This window comes from Pinus tabuliformis, chromosome 3_1 (genome assembly GCF_031772625.1).
Source record: "Pinus tabuliformis cultivar Carrire ecotype Pingquan chromosome 3_1, CPIR1, whole genome shotgun sequence".
NCBI lineage: Eukaryota > Viridiplantae > Streptophyta > Pinopsida > Pinales > Pinaceae > Pinus > Pinus tabuliformis.
Genome location: NC_142301.1, coordinates 388,975,659 through 388,995,835, shown reverse-complemented (window position 1 = coordinate 388,995,835; position 20,177 = coordinate 388,975,659). Strand labels below are relative to the sequence as shown.

General features: G+C 37.1%; 1 pseudogene; it reads left to right on the top strand.

Moving 5' to 3' along the window:
• Positions 1-294: 294 nt before the first annotated feature.
• LOC149187354 (uncharacterized) lies at positions 295-19,937 on the top strand (annotated as a pseudogene).
• The last annotated feature ends 240 nt before the right edge of the window (positions 19,938-20,177 follow it).

Sequence of the window (20,177 nt, the reverse complement as noted above, 5' to 3'; positions counted from 1 at the left end):
GACAAGAAAGCAACTCTGTGAGAATGATAGGTTCCTCCCGGATGATCTTTCCCCCTTTGTGTGGATTTCTTGGCACATGTGCTTCTCTGGAAGTGTCACTGATAGTTTCCTCCTCCCTCTCATAGTATGTGTCTCTCTCCATGGGTTTTTTGGTGATGTGATAAGTGATGTGAAATGAAGGTTTGTAGTGATAACGAGATGAGTATGAAGAAATTTTAAAAATATAAGGTAAGTGAGGTGTAAGATGAGGGTGTGAATGCTCGAAGGAGTTAGGGTATAGAGTTTGATAAGGGAATGGGGGATAGTGGGAATGTAAGAATTGGGAATTAGGGTTAGTGAATAGTGTATTAGGGCTAGGGTTTAAGTAGGTTTTGGTGGAATGAAGCTTTATGACTGATGGATAGTGAAAAATACTTGGTAAAATAAGTGTAAATGAAGGAGAAGAGCAGCAGCTGACCCTTGGTGGCTTATGGGAGGTAGTTTTAGCTTATTTAGGGTTTATGAGAGAAATTTTGAATGTCAATAGGGTTTGCTATAAAATGATGCAAAACACACTCAAGAAATCAATCAGACTTCTTTCTTATCAAGGAGGAATGGTAAACTTACTTGGAACAAGCATCAAAGTGATTTTTGAGAAGTTTGAAGGTGATTTGCAGCAATTTTGGTCTTCTGCAATAGGTGGATAGCACTGGTCAACAGGTGCGCAGCGTCAGACCACAATTGCACTGCCAAACATAAATAGGTGCGCATCGCACTTTTAATGCACAACACTGGGGAAATAATGTGTAGCGCTGGTGAACTTTAGTAAAATTTTCCCTATTTTTCCTTGTTTGTTCATGAGGGTTAGAAAAACATGATTTAGAAGCTCTCCTTGGTTTTCAAACTTGCAAGAATGAGAAATGACTTGAATGAATGGGGTTTTATACCTTTTTTTCTTTTGATTTTTCACTAAAGCAAACCCACTTTCCTAATGTTTTTTCACTTTTTTAAAATACTTTGTTTTTTTCTAAATTTGGGCTTTTTGACTTTCTGACTTTTTGCAGGTGGACTTACACTTACTTCATGGAATTTTTGCAGTGGCAGGAACTGGAATTATTGCCATGTCACCAGGAAAATACTTTTTACATATAGGAACAGTAAAATTACATAAATTTACATCAAATGAACTCATTAAATACAAATGCTATGTTTTACCTCAAAACATAATTTTGAGGTGAAAGAGCTTTATTCGGCATATCAGAAGTAAAATCATGACTAAATGAACCTTTTTTTTTATCCGCTTCATGTGTCTGCTGACCCTTTTATTCAATTCTGAATGACCATGATGACAAGCCATAAGACCTAATGAAACCCTAACACTAAGCCCTAGGACTAGTAGAAAATGAATTTGAACTGATTATGGACAACTAAAAGATGTTTGAACAAGTCAGCAGGTATATGACATGAGGGAAACTGAAATGAAACCACTACCATCAGTTGATCCATGACCTAATGGAATGCAGATGATTGAATGAGACACCTAATATGCATGCAAAAGAGCAATTTGGTCACTGATGGAAGTGTGAAGACACTGACACTAACATTGGCTCCAATGGGGATGGTAGCTCCTTGGAGGTGCCAAGAACCACAAATCTTTTGAAAAGAAGAAAAGTGCCTCATCCATTGGGTAATGGAGTAAAAAACTCAAACTAAAATGCATGAATTAAAACTAACGACTTGACGACACAAACTGACTCCGAAACTAACTTGAAATTATTTGAACTAACGTAAAATTGACTCAAGACTTACTTAACTGAAACAAGTACTTACTAAGATTTTTAATGGCAGCAAACCATCGAGATTTGAGGGATTCAAATCATGATGATAACCACTTGCCTCCTAATGAAATATGTATAATCATGTGAAGTAGGCCTTCCAATGTAACCAATCCAGCAGATGGCTACTTACTGAAATCCTGCTCTCACTTTCCCTGAGCAGGAAGAATGATGTACATGTAGGCAACTCACTATAACAATTGAAACCAAGGCTTATGCTAACGAACTAGGCAACATTCATCTTCTCTAATGCTCGCAAAAGAATGCTGAAGGGATCTTGAAAATCCTGAAGCACTAGCTTGTCTTCATATCTAGCAGCAGAAATATAAGTACTCCCTTCATTTTGATTTGAAAGAATAGTTGGTTGCTTATTGATAGTAAATTCCTCGACCATGAGAAATTCTGACTTGAATTCAGGTATACGGTCTCTCTCAAGCTCATACTCCTCATTTTCATAGTCTAAGCCTTTGTTAAACAGAAAACAATCTTCAAGATTATCAAACATGACAGCCTTATCATTTTCATGAAAGAAAACAATATCTGTTCGCTGATCTATAAATCCAATTTCAAGACTATCATCATTTTCAAAAGTGGAAGAAACTTCACTAACACCTTCTTGACTATGTGAACACTGCAAACCTGCATTAGCTTGGGCTGTAACATGACCTTTCAGGAGTTGATCTATCTCCTCTTCAGATAGAGGAGAAAGTTCTTTTTGTTTTCTACAGTAATTGTCTTCTTTTTCAAGCAAAGGAGTATATAAATTTTCCTCAGACTACTGATTCATGTCATATGATTCCTGTTGACTATCAAGATACAAAATTCCTTCATCTTCAAGAAAAGAAGAAGCTACGGTATTCTAACTATGATCTTGTGTAATGAAGTGACTAGCTCTTTGAGACTATTTTTGAAGGGAAGAATCAAAGAAGGCTCCAATGATTTATTCACAGAGAAAATTTTAAGAACCCCTCTAAATTTATAAATATAATAAATGGGCGAATCTCCATGGTATATAGGAAAAATGGAAGGCGATTTTATCAATAATATAATATGTATATATAATTTTTTGGCGAATCTCTCACCAGGCATGGCGAATATTTTACCCAATTATAAAATCTTGTAAGATCTTGGCGAGTCTTTCACTAAATAATAAAACTTTATAAATTCCTAGTGAATCTTAGCATAGGCTACATGCTGGTTTAATTCCCCCATTTAAATAGGCTACATTGCATGTGAATACCATGGGTCAATACCATGTGCCATTTTGGTGAATACCATGGGTCAATACCATGTGCCATTTTTATTTTTATTAATTTTAATATTAGGGTTAATAATGGTTTTTGCATGGTATTAATAACAATCTAGTCCATGGTATTTGTCCCATAGTATTTTGGCCATAGGTTTCACCTAAATATAACCCATTTTTTGAGTGTTCGAAAATATAAGGTGACTTACGGAGTAAATATAAAAAAATGTTTTATTTGTTTACCATACCTCTCGTTTATTTATATTTTTATTAATTTACCATACCTCTTTTACAAATATGGTATTTGGCCCATAGGATTCACTTAAATAAAACCTCTTTCTTGAGCCTTCATAAATAGAACGAGGGTTATGGACTAAATATAAAAAGAGGTTTTATTTATTTACGTCTAGTTTATTTATATTTTTATTTATTTACCATACCGTTTGAGTAAGTATAAAAAGACGTTTTATTTATTTACCATACATCCACTTTACTTATATTTTTATTTGTTTACACCGTTACATGTATATAAGGTGACTTATGGAGTAAATATAAAAAATGTTTTATTTATTTACCATACCTCTCATTTATTTATATTTTTATTAATTTACCATACCTCTTTTATAAATATGGTATTTGGCCCATAGGATTCACTTAAATAAAACCTATTCTTGAAAATGGGCGAATGGAAGGTTGTAAGTCCTAATTTCAAGGGCTAAATTTACCTTTTTTACCCTCTCCCTTAAAATAAGGTGGGCTATTTGATGTGATTTGTAAAAATGTACTATGATACAAAATATTCGCCCACTAAAAATTTAAAACCCGTTAATTTCGCCAAAGGGTGAACATTCGCCCCTAAAATTATCCTTGTTTATTCATCATCATGATCTGAATCTTCTTCATCATCATGATCTGAATATAGATCTGGAATAGCCAACTTGACTTTTGCACAATCTGAAATTGGAACTTGATTTTCCTGCATACTCTCTTCTGCTATGATCAGATCTGAAATAAGACCTTCTCTTTCATTATTTTCCATTGTACTAAGATCTTGATCCTACTGCAAATTTTCCTGCGCATCTTGATAAGTATCCACTAAGCTCTCTTTATGTTGCTGAAATGGATTTTCATACAGGGCTTCCATGATCTCATCATCCATGAAGTCATCATCTTCATAAATTATTTCAAGATTTTCAATAAAACTATAAACATGTTTGCAACAGTTCTGAACTAATATTAAGGATGGATAAGATTCTTTATACCTTTCAAAGAACATGGTATCAAAATCTTTTAAACAGTAAATACAAGCAGGCGGAAAACTTTCATACCAAGATAGGGCTTCACCTTCCAGAGTGGCCATGAATATCTTCATCAAGCAGTCTTCAGGAAAATCAACCTTCAACTTGCAAATATGCATGTGAAATCTAACCAGATGTAAAGCAGCATCATTCCTGTCATCATATTTAAACATAGGCAAATTCCTTTGCCAATCTACCTTCGAAATTTTATTTGTGAAACCTGTAATGTGATCTCAGCTCTTGGGAGCATACCTTCAATCCAGAGAATCCATTTTGATAACAATGAATTCACCAAGAAATTCTTCAGGCTACTGGTTATTGAAGAGTAGAGTTGCCATAAAAATTCTGAACGTTGGGATTTTTCGACACTAGAGTCGCCAAGTGAATGATTTCAACCTTCCGATATCTAATCGTTTTCCACCATCAACAATCAGATCTAAACTTGATATTTTTTGCTGAGGAACATAAAACTAAGTTCCCTAGTATGGTCACCACTATGTTAGAGCCTAGATCAACCTCAGGCTGAACGCAGGCAATCTTAGGATAACCAAAAACACGCTTAACCTGGTAGCTAGCCCTACCAGGTTGGGAGAGGGCTCTCTCCTTGTCAATCTCAGTTAAGATGGTCGCAATTATGACATGAGATGATTGAAATTGAATGTAGATTTTAGGCTAGGTATAGTAGCTCAGAGGATTTTGGGTTGATTTTTAAGGTTTTGTTGCTGGATCAAATGGAGCAGGCAAGTTGGGTTCGGGAAATCAAATCAGGGATACAGACATGTTCTGTGGGGCGAGGTAGAGAAAGGTTTATGTACTAGAAATGGATTGAGATGGTAGTTTAAGACAGCTGAGGAGTTGAGGAGGGCATAAAGAAACAATGGGTCCTCTTCAAACAGTTGAAAACATTGAAAACCAAATGCATTCCCAAGACAAAGCACAACAGTGTATTTTGCCTATTCACCTTGATTCATTTAGTTTTTGAAGAGAAAGATATATTTGGATACATATAAAACATAAGAAAAACTCATTCCAAAGAAGAAACAATACATAAACTCACTGTCACAAGAATACCACAAAAATAGCTGTGAAACCTAGTTTTATTCCTTGCCAAGCTGCAGATACAAATGTTCAATGAGTGCTACCACTTCCAAAAGAGTCCAACCTTTACAAATGAATCAAAGAGTACATGATATAGGCAAGAAAACTACTCAAGCTAGTTATCAGGGGTCGCAACCATGAGAAGAGGGGTGGTTTCAACCATATCTAAACTAGGAACACAAAAGTAGGTAGTGGAATAGCTTGCCTCTAAAACCAAGGAAACCAATACATTCAGTTCAAAACCAACTTTAACTTGAAGTATCGACCCTATAAAATGTTTTATATCCATAATTACATCAAGTCACATCATTTACCATGCTAATTTCACCAAGAGATCGAGAAAATGTCAACTGTAGAGAAAAATAGGTGAAATTTGGATTTTCTAGCAAAACTGGCAAAATTCATTTAATTTACAGTGCCATGTTAGAGGTCATTTTGAAGGTCTTCCACTACTCCAAATCAAGCCCAAGATGGCTTGTTGGAAATCCCTGCCTGTCTAGTTTCTGGAACAATTTTAATTTCTTGATTTGGAGGCCATTTGTCCCTCCAAAAGTTGATTCTCCCAATACTGCTTCCTGTGGGTCAAAAACGTGGCAGAGAGGGCACTTTTTAGGTGTTTTTTTCCCTTTTGGAGGCCAAGACCTTATCCAAAACTTCTCAAACTATTTGAGTTTTAATATTTTTCAATGCGGATTCCAAAAATGCAAACAATGTTGCAAAAGGAGGTCCCCATCAAAAGCATAGTGCCAGTGGTGCGCAGGCGCTGCACACCTATTGGAAAACCCTGTTTTTCAAATTCCAAAATTCTAAAATGACAAAAAATGCTCAAAATTCCTTGAAATTTGGCATGACGCAAATTTATTAATTTCTTTGTTGGGCCAATGATGCTTCACCAAATATTTTGAGTTTATCATGTTCTTTCTTGCTCCTCAAGGCTCGCCTTAACTTAGCTTTTAGCCTCTTTACCCTTGATCTTGTTCCGAGTTAAATAGTGATAGGCCATGTTGCGTAAAATTTTCTTCTCTTTATTGGACTTCTGAAGTAGCTTCTCTAAGTGAATTTTCACCCTTTCTAACCAATTCTCTCGACCATTCTCTATTTCTTGTTCAATGGAGGTCAACTTGACCTTTGCCCTCTTGGCCCTTTGCCGGTTTTATTTGGTGATTTGCAGCTCCATGAGGTCTTGTTTATCAGTAAGCTTCTTGTTTTCTTTCTCAAGGTAGCTAATGACCCATTTATCTCTCTCAAGGTTAACTAATAATGCTTGTATTTCAGACTCCTTCTCTTTGATAATCATGTCCTTGATTCTTGAGCCTTGCGAGCCCAAGTCGATGACATCCTCCTCAATCAAAATCAAATCCCTGTCTTGCCCTTCAGTAGGGCCCTCCTCATGCATCTTCTATTTCCCTTTGTCTCTTCTCTTTGACTGCTGGCCAACCTGTATAGCCGGAGAAGAAGGAAAAGCCCCTTCCACCCCTGGTGGAGATAACCTTTTCCTATTATATGGTGAAGAAGGAGAGACCCCTTCCACCCTTGGTGGAGATAGTACTCGCTTGGAAGTCGAAAAAATAATCCTTGTACCTCTCTCATAAGTGACAAATACTGGCACACCTGTAGTCTCTGTCTCATGGACACCTAGCTGTCCTGATGGTCCTCCTTCCTCCTGAGGCATTGATGAAAACACTTGAGGGTCTTTGAACATTTCATGGGCAATAAAGGTCTCCCATGGCATGTTCAGCAAGTTTAACTAGTGCAAGACAACAATCTTAATCAATGAGAAGTGGTAAATGTTGTTGAGCTGATGAGGAAAAGGTTTTCTCTAAACATAGTGGGCCATCTTCTCAACGTTCCTGTATATAAAGTAGGGGAGGTTCATCATCCTCACCCTAGTAAAGTGCATCAACAACCTGACATGATATGCATACAAGTGGGAAAATCTTCCCTCACAGCTGAAATATTTGATAATGATCTTCGTAAGAGGGGCAAACCTATCCTCCAAGTACTTGAAAGGGAACACCCTGCTGATCTTTCTGTGATATCTAGCCTTAATATAAGGCTCATAATACTCTCTGTCCACATTCTTTCCTTTATTCCATTGCTCACCTACATTAGTGATGCCTATTGCTTCTGAGATGGTGGTAGGTGACAAGGTGAAGGAGACACCAACAAGGTTCACATGGCCATTATGTATATGGGTGACAAACAACCGGGCAAGCTCATGATGAAACTTTACCCTCTCTACCATTTCACAAAACTCATAACAAGAATGATGTCTAAAACAAGATATAGAAAGAGGACAAGAAAGCAACTCTGTGAGACTGATAGGTTCCTCCCTGATGATCTTTCCCCCTTTGTGTGGCTTTCTTGGCACATGTGGTTCTCTGGAATTGTCACTGAAAGTTTCCTCCTCCCTCTCATAGTCTGTGTCTCTCTACATGGGGTTTTTGGTGATGTGATAGGTGATGTGAAATGAATGTTTGTAGTGAAGAGATTTTAAAAATATAAGGTAAGTGAGGTGTAAGATGAGGGTGTGAATGCTCGAAGGAGTTACGGTATAGAGTTTGATAAGGGAATGGGGGGTAGTGGGAATGTAAGGATTGGGAATTAGGGTTAGTGAATAGTGTATTAGGGCTAGGGTTTAAGTAGGTTTTAGTGGAATGAAGCTTGATGACTGATGGATAGTGAAAAAGACTTGGCAAACTAAGTGTAAATGAAGGAGAAGAGCATCAAATGACCCTTGGTGGCTTATGAGAGGTAGTTTTAACTTATTTAGGGTTTATGGGAGAAATTTTCAATGACAATAGGGTTTTCTATAAAATTATGCTAAACACACTCAAGAAATCAAGCACACTTCTTTCATAGCAAGGAGGAATGGTAAGCTTACTTGGAACAAGCATCAAAGTGATTTTTGAGAGGTTTGAAGGCAATTTGCAGCAATTTTGGTCTTTCCCAACAGGTGCGTAGCGTTGGTCAACAGGTGTGCAACACACTTTTAATGCGCAGTGCTTGACCAAAATTGCGCTGCCAAACTTCAATACATGGGCAGCGCACTTTTAATGCGCAACGCCTCGGAAATAATGCACAGTGCCGGTGAACTTTAGCAAAATTTTCCCTGTTTTTCCTTGTTTGTTCATGAGGGTTAGAAAAACACGATTTAGGAGCTCTCCTTGGTTTTCAAACTTGCAAGAATGAGAAATGACTTGAACGAATGGGGTTTTATACCTTTTTTGCTTTTGATTTTTCTCGAAAACCAAACCCACTTTCCTAATGTTTTGTCACTTTTTTAAAAATACTCTGTTTTTTCTGAATTTGGGCTTTTTGACTTTCTGACTTTTTGCAGGTGGACTTACACTTACTTCATGGACTTTTTGCAGTGGAAGGAACTGGAATTGTTGCCAGGTCACCAAGAGCATACTTATTACATATAGGAACAGTAAAATTACATAAGATTACATCAAATGGACTCATTAAATACAAATGCTCTGTTTTACCTCAAAATAGAATTTTGAGGTGAAAGAGCTTTATTCAGCGTATCAAAAGTAAAATCATGACTAAATGAACCTTTTTTTTTTATCTGCCTCATGTATCTGCTGACCCTTTTGTTCAATTCTGAATGACCATGATGACAAGCCCTAAGACCTAATGAAACCCTAACACTAAGCCCTAAGACTGGTAGAAAATGAATTTGAACTGATTATGGACAACTAAAAGATGTTTGAACAAGTCAACAGGTATATGACATGAGGGAAACTGAAATGAAACCACTACCATTAGTTGATCCATGACCTAATGGAATGCATCTTATTGAATGAGACACCTAATATGCATGCAAAAGAGAAATTTGATCACTGATGGAAGTGTGAAGACACTGACACTAACACACCAGTCGAAAACCGTGGTAAGGCATTCCACTGCTAGGTTCATGGACATTCGTGAAACATGATGCAGTGAAGCTGATCCATTTGCCCTTGCAATGGTAAATAGTAGAATCCTTAGAGATAAACTTTCCACGTGTTTGATTGGAATTTGACTTCCAATCTTCTCTGGGTGTCTAGGACAATATATATGTACATAGTCTTCTACTGAAAGAATACTTCTTGTCTTGCCAGTCGAATGCATGACCTCCCCTCCTCGGGAGAGACATGTAATAAAGTAGATTTCTTCAACCTCAATCTGTAGAGGCATCTGGTCTATCATGGAGGCATCATCCTCTGCACTCCAGTAATGGATCAGTAATTCGAGCAGGCATGTGTTGGCTTTCATGTTTGGCATTTTGAAGAATTTTACCTCATTATCAATTGTGGTATGCTCTCTTTCCCTCCATGTGATGGTCATCTTGCAAAAAAATTGAGTTTCAACCATTAGCTTTTGTGTTTAAACTTTAACTCCTGTACACGCAGGTTCCCTTTACACACAGTCACGTGTAGGGTCGTCGTATATGCGGGTTATCACATCCAACCCGTGTGTACATAGAGTTGGATTTTTGGGCATAAATTCCCACGGTAAAAAAATTATGAAAACTTATCAAAACTATCACAAAACATTACAAGCCTGATTTGAGGGTTACCTGATAACTTTGGTATGATTTGAATGGTCCAATTGTTTAGAGGTAAGCTTGCTCCTTTTCGATCCACAACTCTTTTCTCCAAACAGAAATAAAAAAACTTAGAGTTCAAAAGTCATTACATAACTTTGAAATTGCGAAATATTTTTTCAAAAATTGATTTTTGTCTCATGGATGTTTTGACCTATGGGCTTGGATTGTCGAGAATGGGTTATTTTTCAGGATATTTTGGAGACTTCTTCAAGATGTTATTTTGGTCCCATGATGGTTGACCTGTCATGGCAAGTATCATTCACTCACTGCCATATAGATTAGGGAAAACCATTTTTTCCATTGCATCTTGCATACTAGCCTCCGTTCAGCGATACATTAGCCATAGGGTCGACCCCATTGTGTCTTGGTTAGAAAACCATGTTCACTCGCCAATTTTTAAATCATGATGTGATGGTAGAGCCATCCTTTACATGGGAATCTTAGTTAGAACCTCGCTGACATTGATTTCCCATGCTGCTATACTGAGTAGGCTCGGGAGTCATCTTTAGTTCTACCATGAATTATGTGTTGAAGACACATTCTCCTTTCTTCTGTGCTGATTTCCAACCTTATACCCTAGAGGCTCCTTTGTGTTGAGTTGTACTACTGCATTGCATTTTGACTATTTTCACCTTTTGGCCTTGAGCCGGCTCCACTTTGACTCGTGTTTAAGCCACTTATTTGACTATGTCTTCTGAAAAATCAACCATGCAATCACTTAGCTTCTGCAACTTGACGTATCCTTTGAGTCGTGGAAAGAACATCCCTTTGAGTGTCCTTGACCAGTTTCGCCTCCTTGCATTGAGCATAGTAATGTTCCCATCCCAGGAACTAGATCATCTATTTCTCATACACTCGTTCTTTCCACTGTACTATAGCATTCTTTTATTCTTTTTCTATCTTAAAGAAAAAGACAAAAAAATTATATATTCCAAAAAGAGCGGGAATGGGACAACATTTCCATATTTTGTTGGCAGCTAGAGTCAGTCGTGTCACTCTTAAACAAACCACTCAAAAGAAAGTCTCTCCTCCATTTTGGGCGGGATTTATTTTGACATAGGTATGCCTTAACCTTGTTATTGAGTCAATACTCCTCCGATTGGTTACCTCTTCCAATCATATGGAGAGTTTACTCATCCCTCTTGCACGAAGAACTTATACAGAGTTATTATATGCTACCATGTAGTCCTAATTGAGTTGTGCTTTTGTTCAAGGGAAGTAAGCCTGAGTCGGGCTCTCTGCGGTGTCTCCTAACCTATTTTTTCAGTCGGCCATCCCTGGTTGTCAGTATCATGTTTTTCATCACATTAGTTATATTGATCCTTTGCTCATGCCGGTTTGAGAAGGTCTCCATTGACTTCTTGCTGGCAGGTCTTGTCCTTATCGACGGCGACATATTGCTCTGAGGGCAGGCCTAGAGCTGCACCATAGCCCTATTTTCATTGTTGATAGGTCACCTTGTGCTCAGCATCGATCAGTATCATGGGAATTTGACTGAGTGGTTTCCCTTGTGCTCGACATCAGCTTTCATTATCACACATTGGGATTCGTGCAGTTCCTTAGTTTCCATTTGACCCTATTGGTGGATTCCTCGCCTCTGTGTCAACTTTCATTATCGATTGGTTCACAGGGTTTCTATCGTGCACTAGCTACATCTTGTGTATGTCGGAAACGTGCTTCGGTTGGGTTGCTACATATTTTTTGTCTGATTCCTTCAACATTGTTGGCCTATGGATTACACTCACTCTAGATTGATGGAGGATACCTTAATGCCTTCCTTCTAGCGGATCTTTTCCTATCGACTACAACTCATTTTCTCTGGGACAAAGATCTAGATTCCATTTGGAAGTACGTTGGGGTTTGCAGTCATCAGTGGAAGATTCCTTCGCTATCGACAGTGGGAAACCATCATTTTCCCCTGATTGATAAATTCTTCCAAGTGTTCGACTTCAGCTCATTTATTCACATTTTTTAGATTGTAATGGGTACCTTGAATCTCATTTTCATTATCAGTGAGTAGTCTTGCGTTTGTTAACAATATACATCAATGACTAGTAATCAAATGATTTCTCACATGGTCTACCTTAGATCATTTATTCCCATTGTGTAGAAATGTACCACGACAGTCGGTGAATACCTTGGGTTGCATCAACATGTCTTGGTTCACTTTTCAGTTGCTCCTGTTGCTGTTAGTTGACACCATCCACCGTATATGTTGCAGTGACATCTTATATTCTTGCACCTAAGTTGCGATGTAGTATAATTTTATTCCATCATGTTCATTTGGTACTATTGGGATCAGTTCTTAACATCAGTGATCAGCTTCATTGATCATCTTCTTATATGTGATACTCAGACATGTACTTTTTCAATCACGATAAGATAATCCATTATGTACTTTCAATTCTTTGTACTTGTATACATATTGGATCCACTTGTACTTGGTATGCTGACATGATTTACCTTCTCTGAGCATGGGCATGCCCGCCTCAGATAACATTTTCTTTCTGATCTCTTTTTGATGGCTTGGCAGGCTAAATTCTGGTGAAGTCCTTCTCAGTTTTCGACAAGATTCTTTCCATACACATAATACATTTCGGCCATCATTTACCCCTTCCGACCTCATATATTAGGGGGCATCTGTTATAGCACCATTTATCATCCTTTGTATTTGTGATGCTTGGTTTATGGCCTAGGGCAACCCCTCCTTCCAGACTTGGTCCAAATATATTAAAAACAATGTTTTATTCCCTGTACGCTACTTTTCCATGAGATAAAAGCGTGTACACATGGGTTAGTCAATACCCAACCCGCGTATATGTGTTAAAACAGTTAAAACAATTAAATTTCCTTAATTATGGGTGGAGTTCATGGGTTTTACCTATTGATTAGCTCCTATTGCCTGTGGCCCAACTATTTCCCAACTAAAAACCTAATTGGGAGAAGTATAAATAGACTTATATGGGAGGGCCTAAAGGAGGAGACGAGAAAGGGTTATTGTACTAAGATTATCCCTGACTTATTCTGATGAATCTCTGTGCTTCATGCACTTCCCCAAGCTTCAAGAAACCCTTATTTCCTTGATTATAGATATTCTCCCTCTTGCTTGAGATATCATGGTGTTGGTTATGGAAGAAGACTGTTGAAGGCTGGATAGGACGAATCTGGAGGACGGTTCCGCTTGGAGCCAGAAGAAGAAGACTCGGGTGAATTCTCTCCATGTTATTTATAGCTTACTGAAATAAAAGGAATGTTGTCTTGTTTCTAAAAATAACTTTGTTTATGCATCAAAATGTGTTGTAATTCATGTATGAATTTTGTTTTGATGTATAACTAATCATTAGCTTATATGATATAAAGTTAAATTTCATGAATATGATTTACCTCTATATTGTTGTGTATGTTCGAATTGAATGATTTTCAGGTCTGAAGAACATCGAGAGTTGCAGAGGGTCTAAACCCTGCTGGACCGACTCGAACGAAGGAAATCTGGGTATGGTCGCTCTCACGTAGTTTGTTTAAATAAGAATTTTGCCTAAGTTGTATGAGTGTTTCTTGTTGTAGTCTACTTTTTCTCTGTTGGGGTCCTAACCCAATTCCCTAGGGTACTTATTCTCATAACAATATTGTACACATCCATCACTCGATCATCAACAAGGATAACAACCTCTCCTTGCTCACTCGAGATTGGTTCTAATACTATAGGTGGTGGAGACTGTAAGGTGACATTAGATGCTGTCAACATGGGGTCGTTATCTTGGTCCTGTGGATCCTGTACCAACTCCATGTCCATCTATCCAACCATTTTTTCAATCTACTCAACAAGTTCCTGATCCTGCAACTGCTCACCCTCTTCTTGATATGCTGGTTGTTCTCACTCTTCAACCTGTATTGGCACATTTTTCTCTATGATCGTGCCTTTCCCTTCTTCTTGTTCCTGTTTCTACTTCTATTCCCTCTCTCTCCTTCTTAGATATTTCTCTTCTTTCAACTTCTTCTCTATTTCCTGCAAATTCCTTTCTGCTTCCTCCAACCTTTTCTTTTCTCTCTTCCTTCACTTTGCTCTCTTTATACTTTGTTGCCTCCTTGCCTTCATTTCCAAAGCTGCTTTCTCAATGAGAGGATCTTCTTTGAACTTTTAGCTTTGATCAACCTCTGGGTTCTCGAAAATATTCCTTTTTCCTTTTTCCTATGTCGGTTTGCTTCTTACTGCTTTTGTTGTTGTTGCTTCCTAGGATGTTGCTGCGTGCAAAGCATCTTTCCATTCTATAGCCATGTTGACTGGTTCATTGAGCTTAGAGGAGTTGTAATAGTACCTCCAAGGATCTTCCTTTGCCCAATGAAATGTCCTTTGGATCCATGGATAATCCACCTTTGCATAGTGGTTCTTTCATATACAGTGGGGATCATACAAATTGTAGTCTTTGGTGCCGAACTCAAACTTTTCCAAGTCCTTGGCCTCAACATCTGCATCCTTCAAGATCCTCATCTCGTACAATGAAATCTGCAAAGGAAGAGTAGGCCATGGTGCCTTCTTCCTCCTATGAAACCCTACTGATAGCCCTATGGATATGTGATATGAAACCTCTTCCATAACCAACTTATCCATGGAAAACCTTAGTAGCACATGTGGAGGCTTATATGCAGCAAACATCCTAATGAAGGTACCACCGGGTGAGGCATACCAATCTGTAATGTTAAGTAATGCCTCCATCACTTCTTGGGACATGCAAGGTAGATCATACTCAAAGATCAACTTGTAAACCGGGATGATGAAATGGTCATATAGCCTCGCATTACTCCTCAGTAGCTACACTTGGAAAGAAACTTGGAATAAATATTCACGGTAGTCTCTGATGGTGTCCATGTACAACCCATGCCAGGAAACTAATGTTGGGCACAAATTGCATCAAGTAGGTACGCGAACATATAGAATTTCACTTTCTCATCCTTGGGAAGATTTCGAGCATTAGTCACATGCATTTTCAGCTAAAGAGACAACAAATCCCACCAGTTGAATGGCCCTCCATCATTCTCCAAATGGTCCAACACAACCATTTAATTTTGCGGAAAGGTCTCTATGCTCTCTTGACCATGCAGTCATCATGCAAAGATGATCAAGCGTTGCGAGGCCTTTCTAAGTTACTTAGTCTTGTAAACATGATTGGGTGGCGATATGAACTTCGATGACTCTTTCACCTAACACTTTATGATGTCTCTAGTGTTAACATTGTTGTGGGTGGCATGGAGAATTACATCCATGTGGTTCACTAGCTGTGGTAAGTGATACATCTAATTATATTTTTTTGTCCTGAAGGTAGCAAGATACATTCCACTGGCATTGCTTAAGTAAATCGTCTGGGGATCGGTATGTGAGAAAATCTAACGAATGATGTTTGGACATGGGAAGGCAAGGTACCTGGATGCAACCTTATATATGCCTGACCGGTGGATGTTGACATAGACCTGCTGATCTTCTAGATCTTCCTTGAAGTTCCCTACAAAGATATCCTTGATTTCCTTCCACGTTATATTCATGTACTTCTCCATGAATAGTTGTGTGTCTTCATAGACTAGCAAGTTCACTAACACCTATTCAACTGCATCCCCAATTCTTCTCTCGACAGTATCCTTTGATGTAGCTTTCTTGGAATCCATGTTACCTATATTACTAGAGAGATGCTCAACAAATTTTGTACCTGGATACAGAGAGGATACTCATGGCATGCAAATGTTAGCCTGAAATGAAAAGCATTTTAAGAATATACTAAGAAACAAACTAGGAAAGTATTGGGATGGATTTCACAATTCTGGTTCTTAGAGGTGACTGACTGTCAGCTGGATCTGCGCGTTGCATAGTCCCAGCTTCTAGTGGGGAGGTGATGTTGATTGGAACTATGTAATATGCAACTTAGTTTGTATTGTGTTGGTTGGGACTGTGCATTTTGAAATCCCAGTGGCCAAGGGTTTGGGACTGGCTCCTGGAACTATGCATTACACAATTGGAGTCAGGCCTTGGCAGCCTCTACGAAATTCCTAGATCTAAGACAGAGCCTTGAGATATAGAAATGAGTAGTGCATGCCAGGAAGAGTTAAATTCAGTCCAAGGAAGCCCAGATCTACCGAAGGGTAACATGAAAACAAGCAAATCTGAATGTGTAAGTGATGATTGGTGTAGATCTGAGTGGATGCTAATGCATTTAATCAAAACAAGTGCATGAATCGATCAAACTGAAGAACAATGAAGCTTATGGATAGATTCGTCGCAACGACGACAATTAGTGAAAAACCTAGGCTATGCATGCAACACTTGGGAAAGGAAATGAAAAACTTAAAAAAACACTTCTACAAGATAAAAAGAATTAAAACACCAGTGGTCATTCAATAAAAAAAGAAAAACAACCAGATAAATTTTTAAGGATGGAAGTTTATCTTAAAGTTTATAAACCTTGGCAAATCTCATGAGTTCCTAATATGCAAATCGTAAATTTTTTGGTGATATTTTGTAGAAATATTTTTATTTCCAATGATTTTATGTTAGTCAATATAATATTTTGGAGATTTTTAAGGTAAAATAATGGTGTACTATAAAATTTGGGTGAATCATTTTAGAAAAAATTGGAGATTGTCGAATCCTTTTTTTTAAAGCATGGAAAATTAACCCACCTACAAATATTAGCCCCTAAAATTTTCCATGAAAACAACACTCTCACAAGCCAAGGAAACAAAAAAATAGAAAAAGCAACAAAAGACTAGAAAAGCAAGACTTACTTGGAAAATTTACGACAAATCTGCCGCAGGTTCCTATATCTCCTTGGGAATGCCAGAGCTCCAAGGTTGAATGTGAAAATGAGCTATGGTGTCGTCCATTAAATATATTTCATCGATTTAGGTTTTATGATGTGGAAGGCCAAAAATATAGGAAAAAATGACACATTACATCAGTTTCCAAAAATAAGTCAAGTGTAACTCTTACTGCTAAAAAGATCTCCCTATTTTTTAGGGATGGTTGTTCGCTTTTAATTTTTTTCATTTTCAGGAAAGGATACCATGCATGCTCAGAGCGATTGTGTATTTCCAGGGATAAATGTGCAACTCACTGGCATATGCATCCGACAGCTACTAAGGGAATGCTTCTACACAATTCCTAGGTTGAGTAGCTATGGCTGCCTCTCATGCTCTGCATAGTTTCCTAGCTGAAGGTAAGATGCCAGTTATGTCTGTGCAATTCTAGAGCAGAATCTCACTTTTGGCTTGAACTATGCATTTCCCAAGAGAAGGGTTAATTTCCCTCAATGATTGTGCAACTTACTAAGGCAAGCCTAGAATCAGATTACAACCAAGTCAACAGGTCAGCTTGTGGTTAGAAAAAAAAACAAGTACACAAGCTATCAAGGAAAGGATAAAACTTAATGAAATCACAAGTACCTAGGTCAGTGCGAGATAAGTTGCTATGATTTTAGGAGGGAGGCTCCAAAATGAAGCATAGAAAAAAATTTAGAGGGTGGTTGTAGGTCCTACGACACAACCATAGATCATATTTGAGCAATATGACTAAATAACACAAAAATAAACAATAGCAAATATTGATAAACAATGAAAATGTTTCCTCCTCACAAGGAATAATTCCTTTAGACAATAGTTGTATAAATATAAGGCAAAGATATTAAACTGCATATGATTAATAAAAGCGAAACTTGATCCCAACTGAGATTAAACTTTAAAGAATAATGACTCAGTTAAGATACAATCACTTGAAGTAGAGCTAGCTCTTGACACAAGCCATAACATCTTCAACCTCATGCCATGAATAATCTATTTTAAAGTATATGCTCATAGAATTTCTTTTAATCATTGGAGATTCACTGGCCCTTTGAAAATTATTACACTCAGGCATCATTCATGTATGGTCACTTAATGAATCCAATATAAAAAATAATGAGAATTACATCCTAATGTGTGTGTGTGCTTATATATATCTATATATATATATATATATATATATATATATATATATACATCGAGAGAGAGAGAGAGGGGCAAAGAAAGTTATTAATAGTGTCATCCATATATTCATACAAATCCACCTATATTAATCACTAGGGGAGCCAAGCTTGTGATAGAGAGATAAAATTAACAATAGAATACCATACATATAGTAATAAAATGAATGGAAAAATTCCAACAGAAATCATTAATTCAACAACCTCTCATGCAAGGAGGAAGAAATCGAGATCCAAAAAAAATATTAGCTCAAAGAATTATGAATATGTATAATGAAGATTTTTGGAGCAAGACTAAATTCTTTTAAGCCATTTGGCATAAATAATCTTTGGATTTGTGGTCTTCATTAATAGTTAGTAGTGGAGCAAGACTAAATTCTTTGAAGCCATTTGGTATAAATAATCTTTGGATTTGTGGTCTTCATTAATAGTTAGTAGTGTTACATATTCAAGGAATTATTACCACTGTTACATAACATGATCGATACAAGTCAGGCTAAGATATATGGTGTTAAGCATTAGCAAGATGTGGAATATGTGTAATGGTACATAACCTACAATTACAAATCTTCCTTAGAATTCTAGAGAAATGTTAAGGAGTATAAGTTAGAATAGTTACGATGCTATAGCAGTGGAATTTCAAGGAATCATTTCATAAGTGTTACATTATATGAAAATTTTTCAACCTATGCCAGAGAGCAGTTACATTTGTGCCAAACTTCCCAATGTCCCAGACTTGTGGACACGAAAAATTAAGTATAGCATAGAATAATATGTCAGACAATCAACAGCAAATATGGACCAATTTTCATCATTTGGAAGCTTTTCAAAACTTGTGTTCATTGAATTGAAAATGGTGGTATCTCTTTTGCAGAAAATTGACAAATCAACCCCCTTTCCTTTAGTGTAAAAGGGGGAGGTCAAGAGTAATGAGAAATTGTTTCCATCAATGAAAAAGGGGGATATTTTTGGTGGTTTTGTCATTGATGTCAAAGGTTTCTCGAATTCCCCATTCTTCCATGGAATTCTAGTCTAATTGCTTTCCAAACACAATTATTGACCAAATATTTATTGGATACAAACCTATGGATTTGAATGAAATAGAGTATTATATTTATAATTAGTTTGTTCATTTATGTTGCATTGAAGCATGGGCGCACTTACAATAATTTGAGAACACTATTTCAGCATAAGTTTGTGCATCATGATTCATACAAATATGATGGTTATCACTTAACCTAGATGGGTTAAAATTTTCTTCCAATAAAGACATTTGCAAATCGTGGCATAATTGTACATGTTGTTCGTCGAATAGGTGTTCGAAAAGAATTAGAAATTTTCTAGGTTTCCATAGAATATTGTAGAACATTGGCAATGAAATTGCACAAACCAAGTCATACGCAATTTAGAGTTGTTAAACCTAAGCATGACTATTTGAGACATCAAGACAAATATAATTGGCTCTACCTATCAAGACTTGTTGCTCTTAAGGAATTTTCCTTTATTAAGACCCTTGAATAACATGGTTTCCTAGTTCCTAGTGTAGTATATTTTAATTGACGTTGTGTTATAACATCTCTTGTTACAGGTTATCCTCTAGTCCAATTTAAGCAATTGAAATGTCCAAAGAAACAATTGATACTATAATTCACCTAATTGTTCGATTGGTAGAACATGGTATCATCCATTGTGATTTCAACGAGTTCATTATTATGATTGATGACACAGAAAATGTCCAAGTGACTGAATTTCCACAATTGGTTTTTGTCTCTCATTAGAATGCACAAATGTATTTTGATAGATGTACATTCTATATTCAATTTATTCAAAAATAGATTTGATTCCTCTACTACTGAGGGGTCAAACATGAAAGAAGAATAAAATCCACATTTGTATGATGAGATGAGGCCATTCTTTTAAGAAATTGCTAAATAAGTTGGTTCCATGGATAAGGTGCTTGCAACAAGTGGGTTCATATGATAAAATTAGAATAATTTTCAAAAAAAAATCTTTGGGAAGGAAAGTAGTAATGATGCCCCAAGTTTAGATTTTGAAGATGACACAAAAGGAGAAATATTTCCCTAGGAAAGTATGCTTAGTGGTGAAAAATCTAGTCGTATT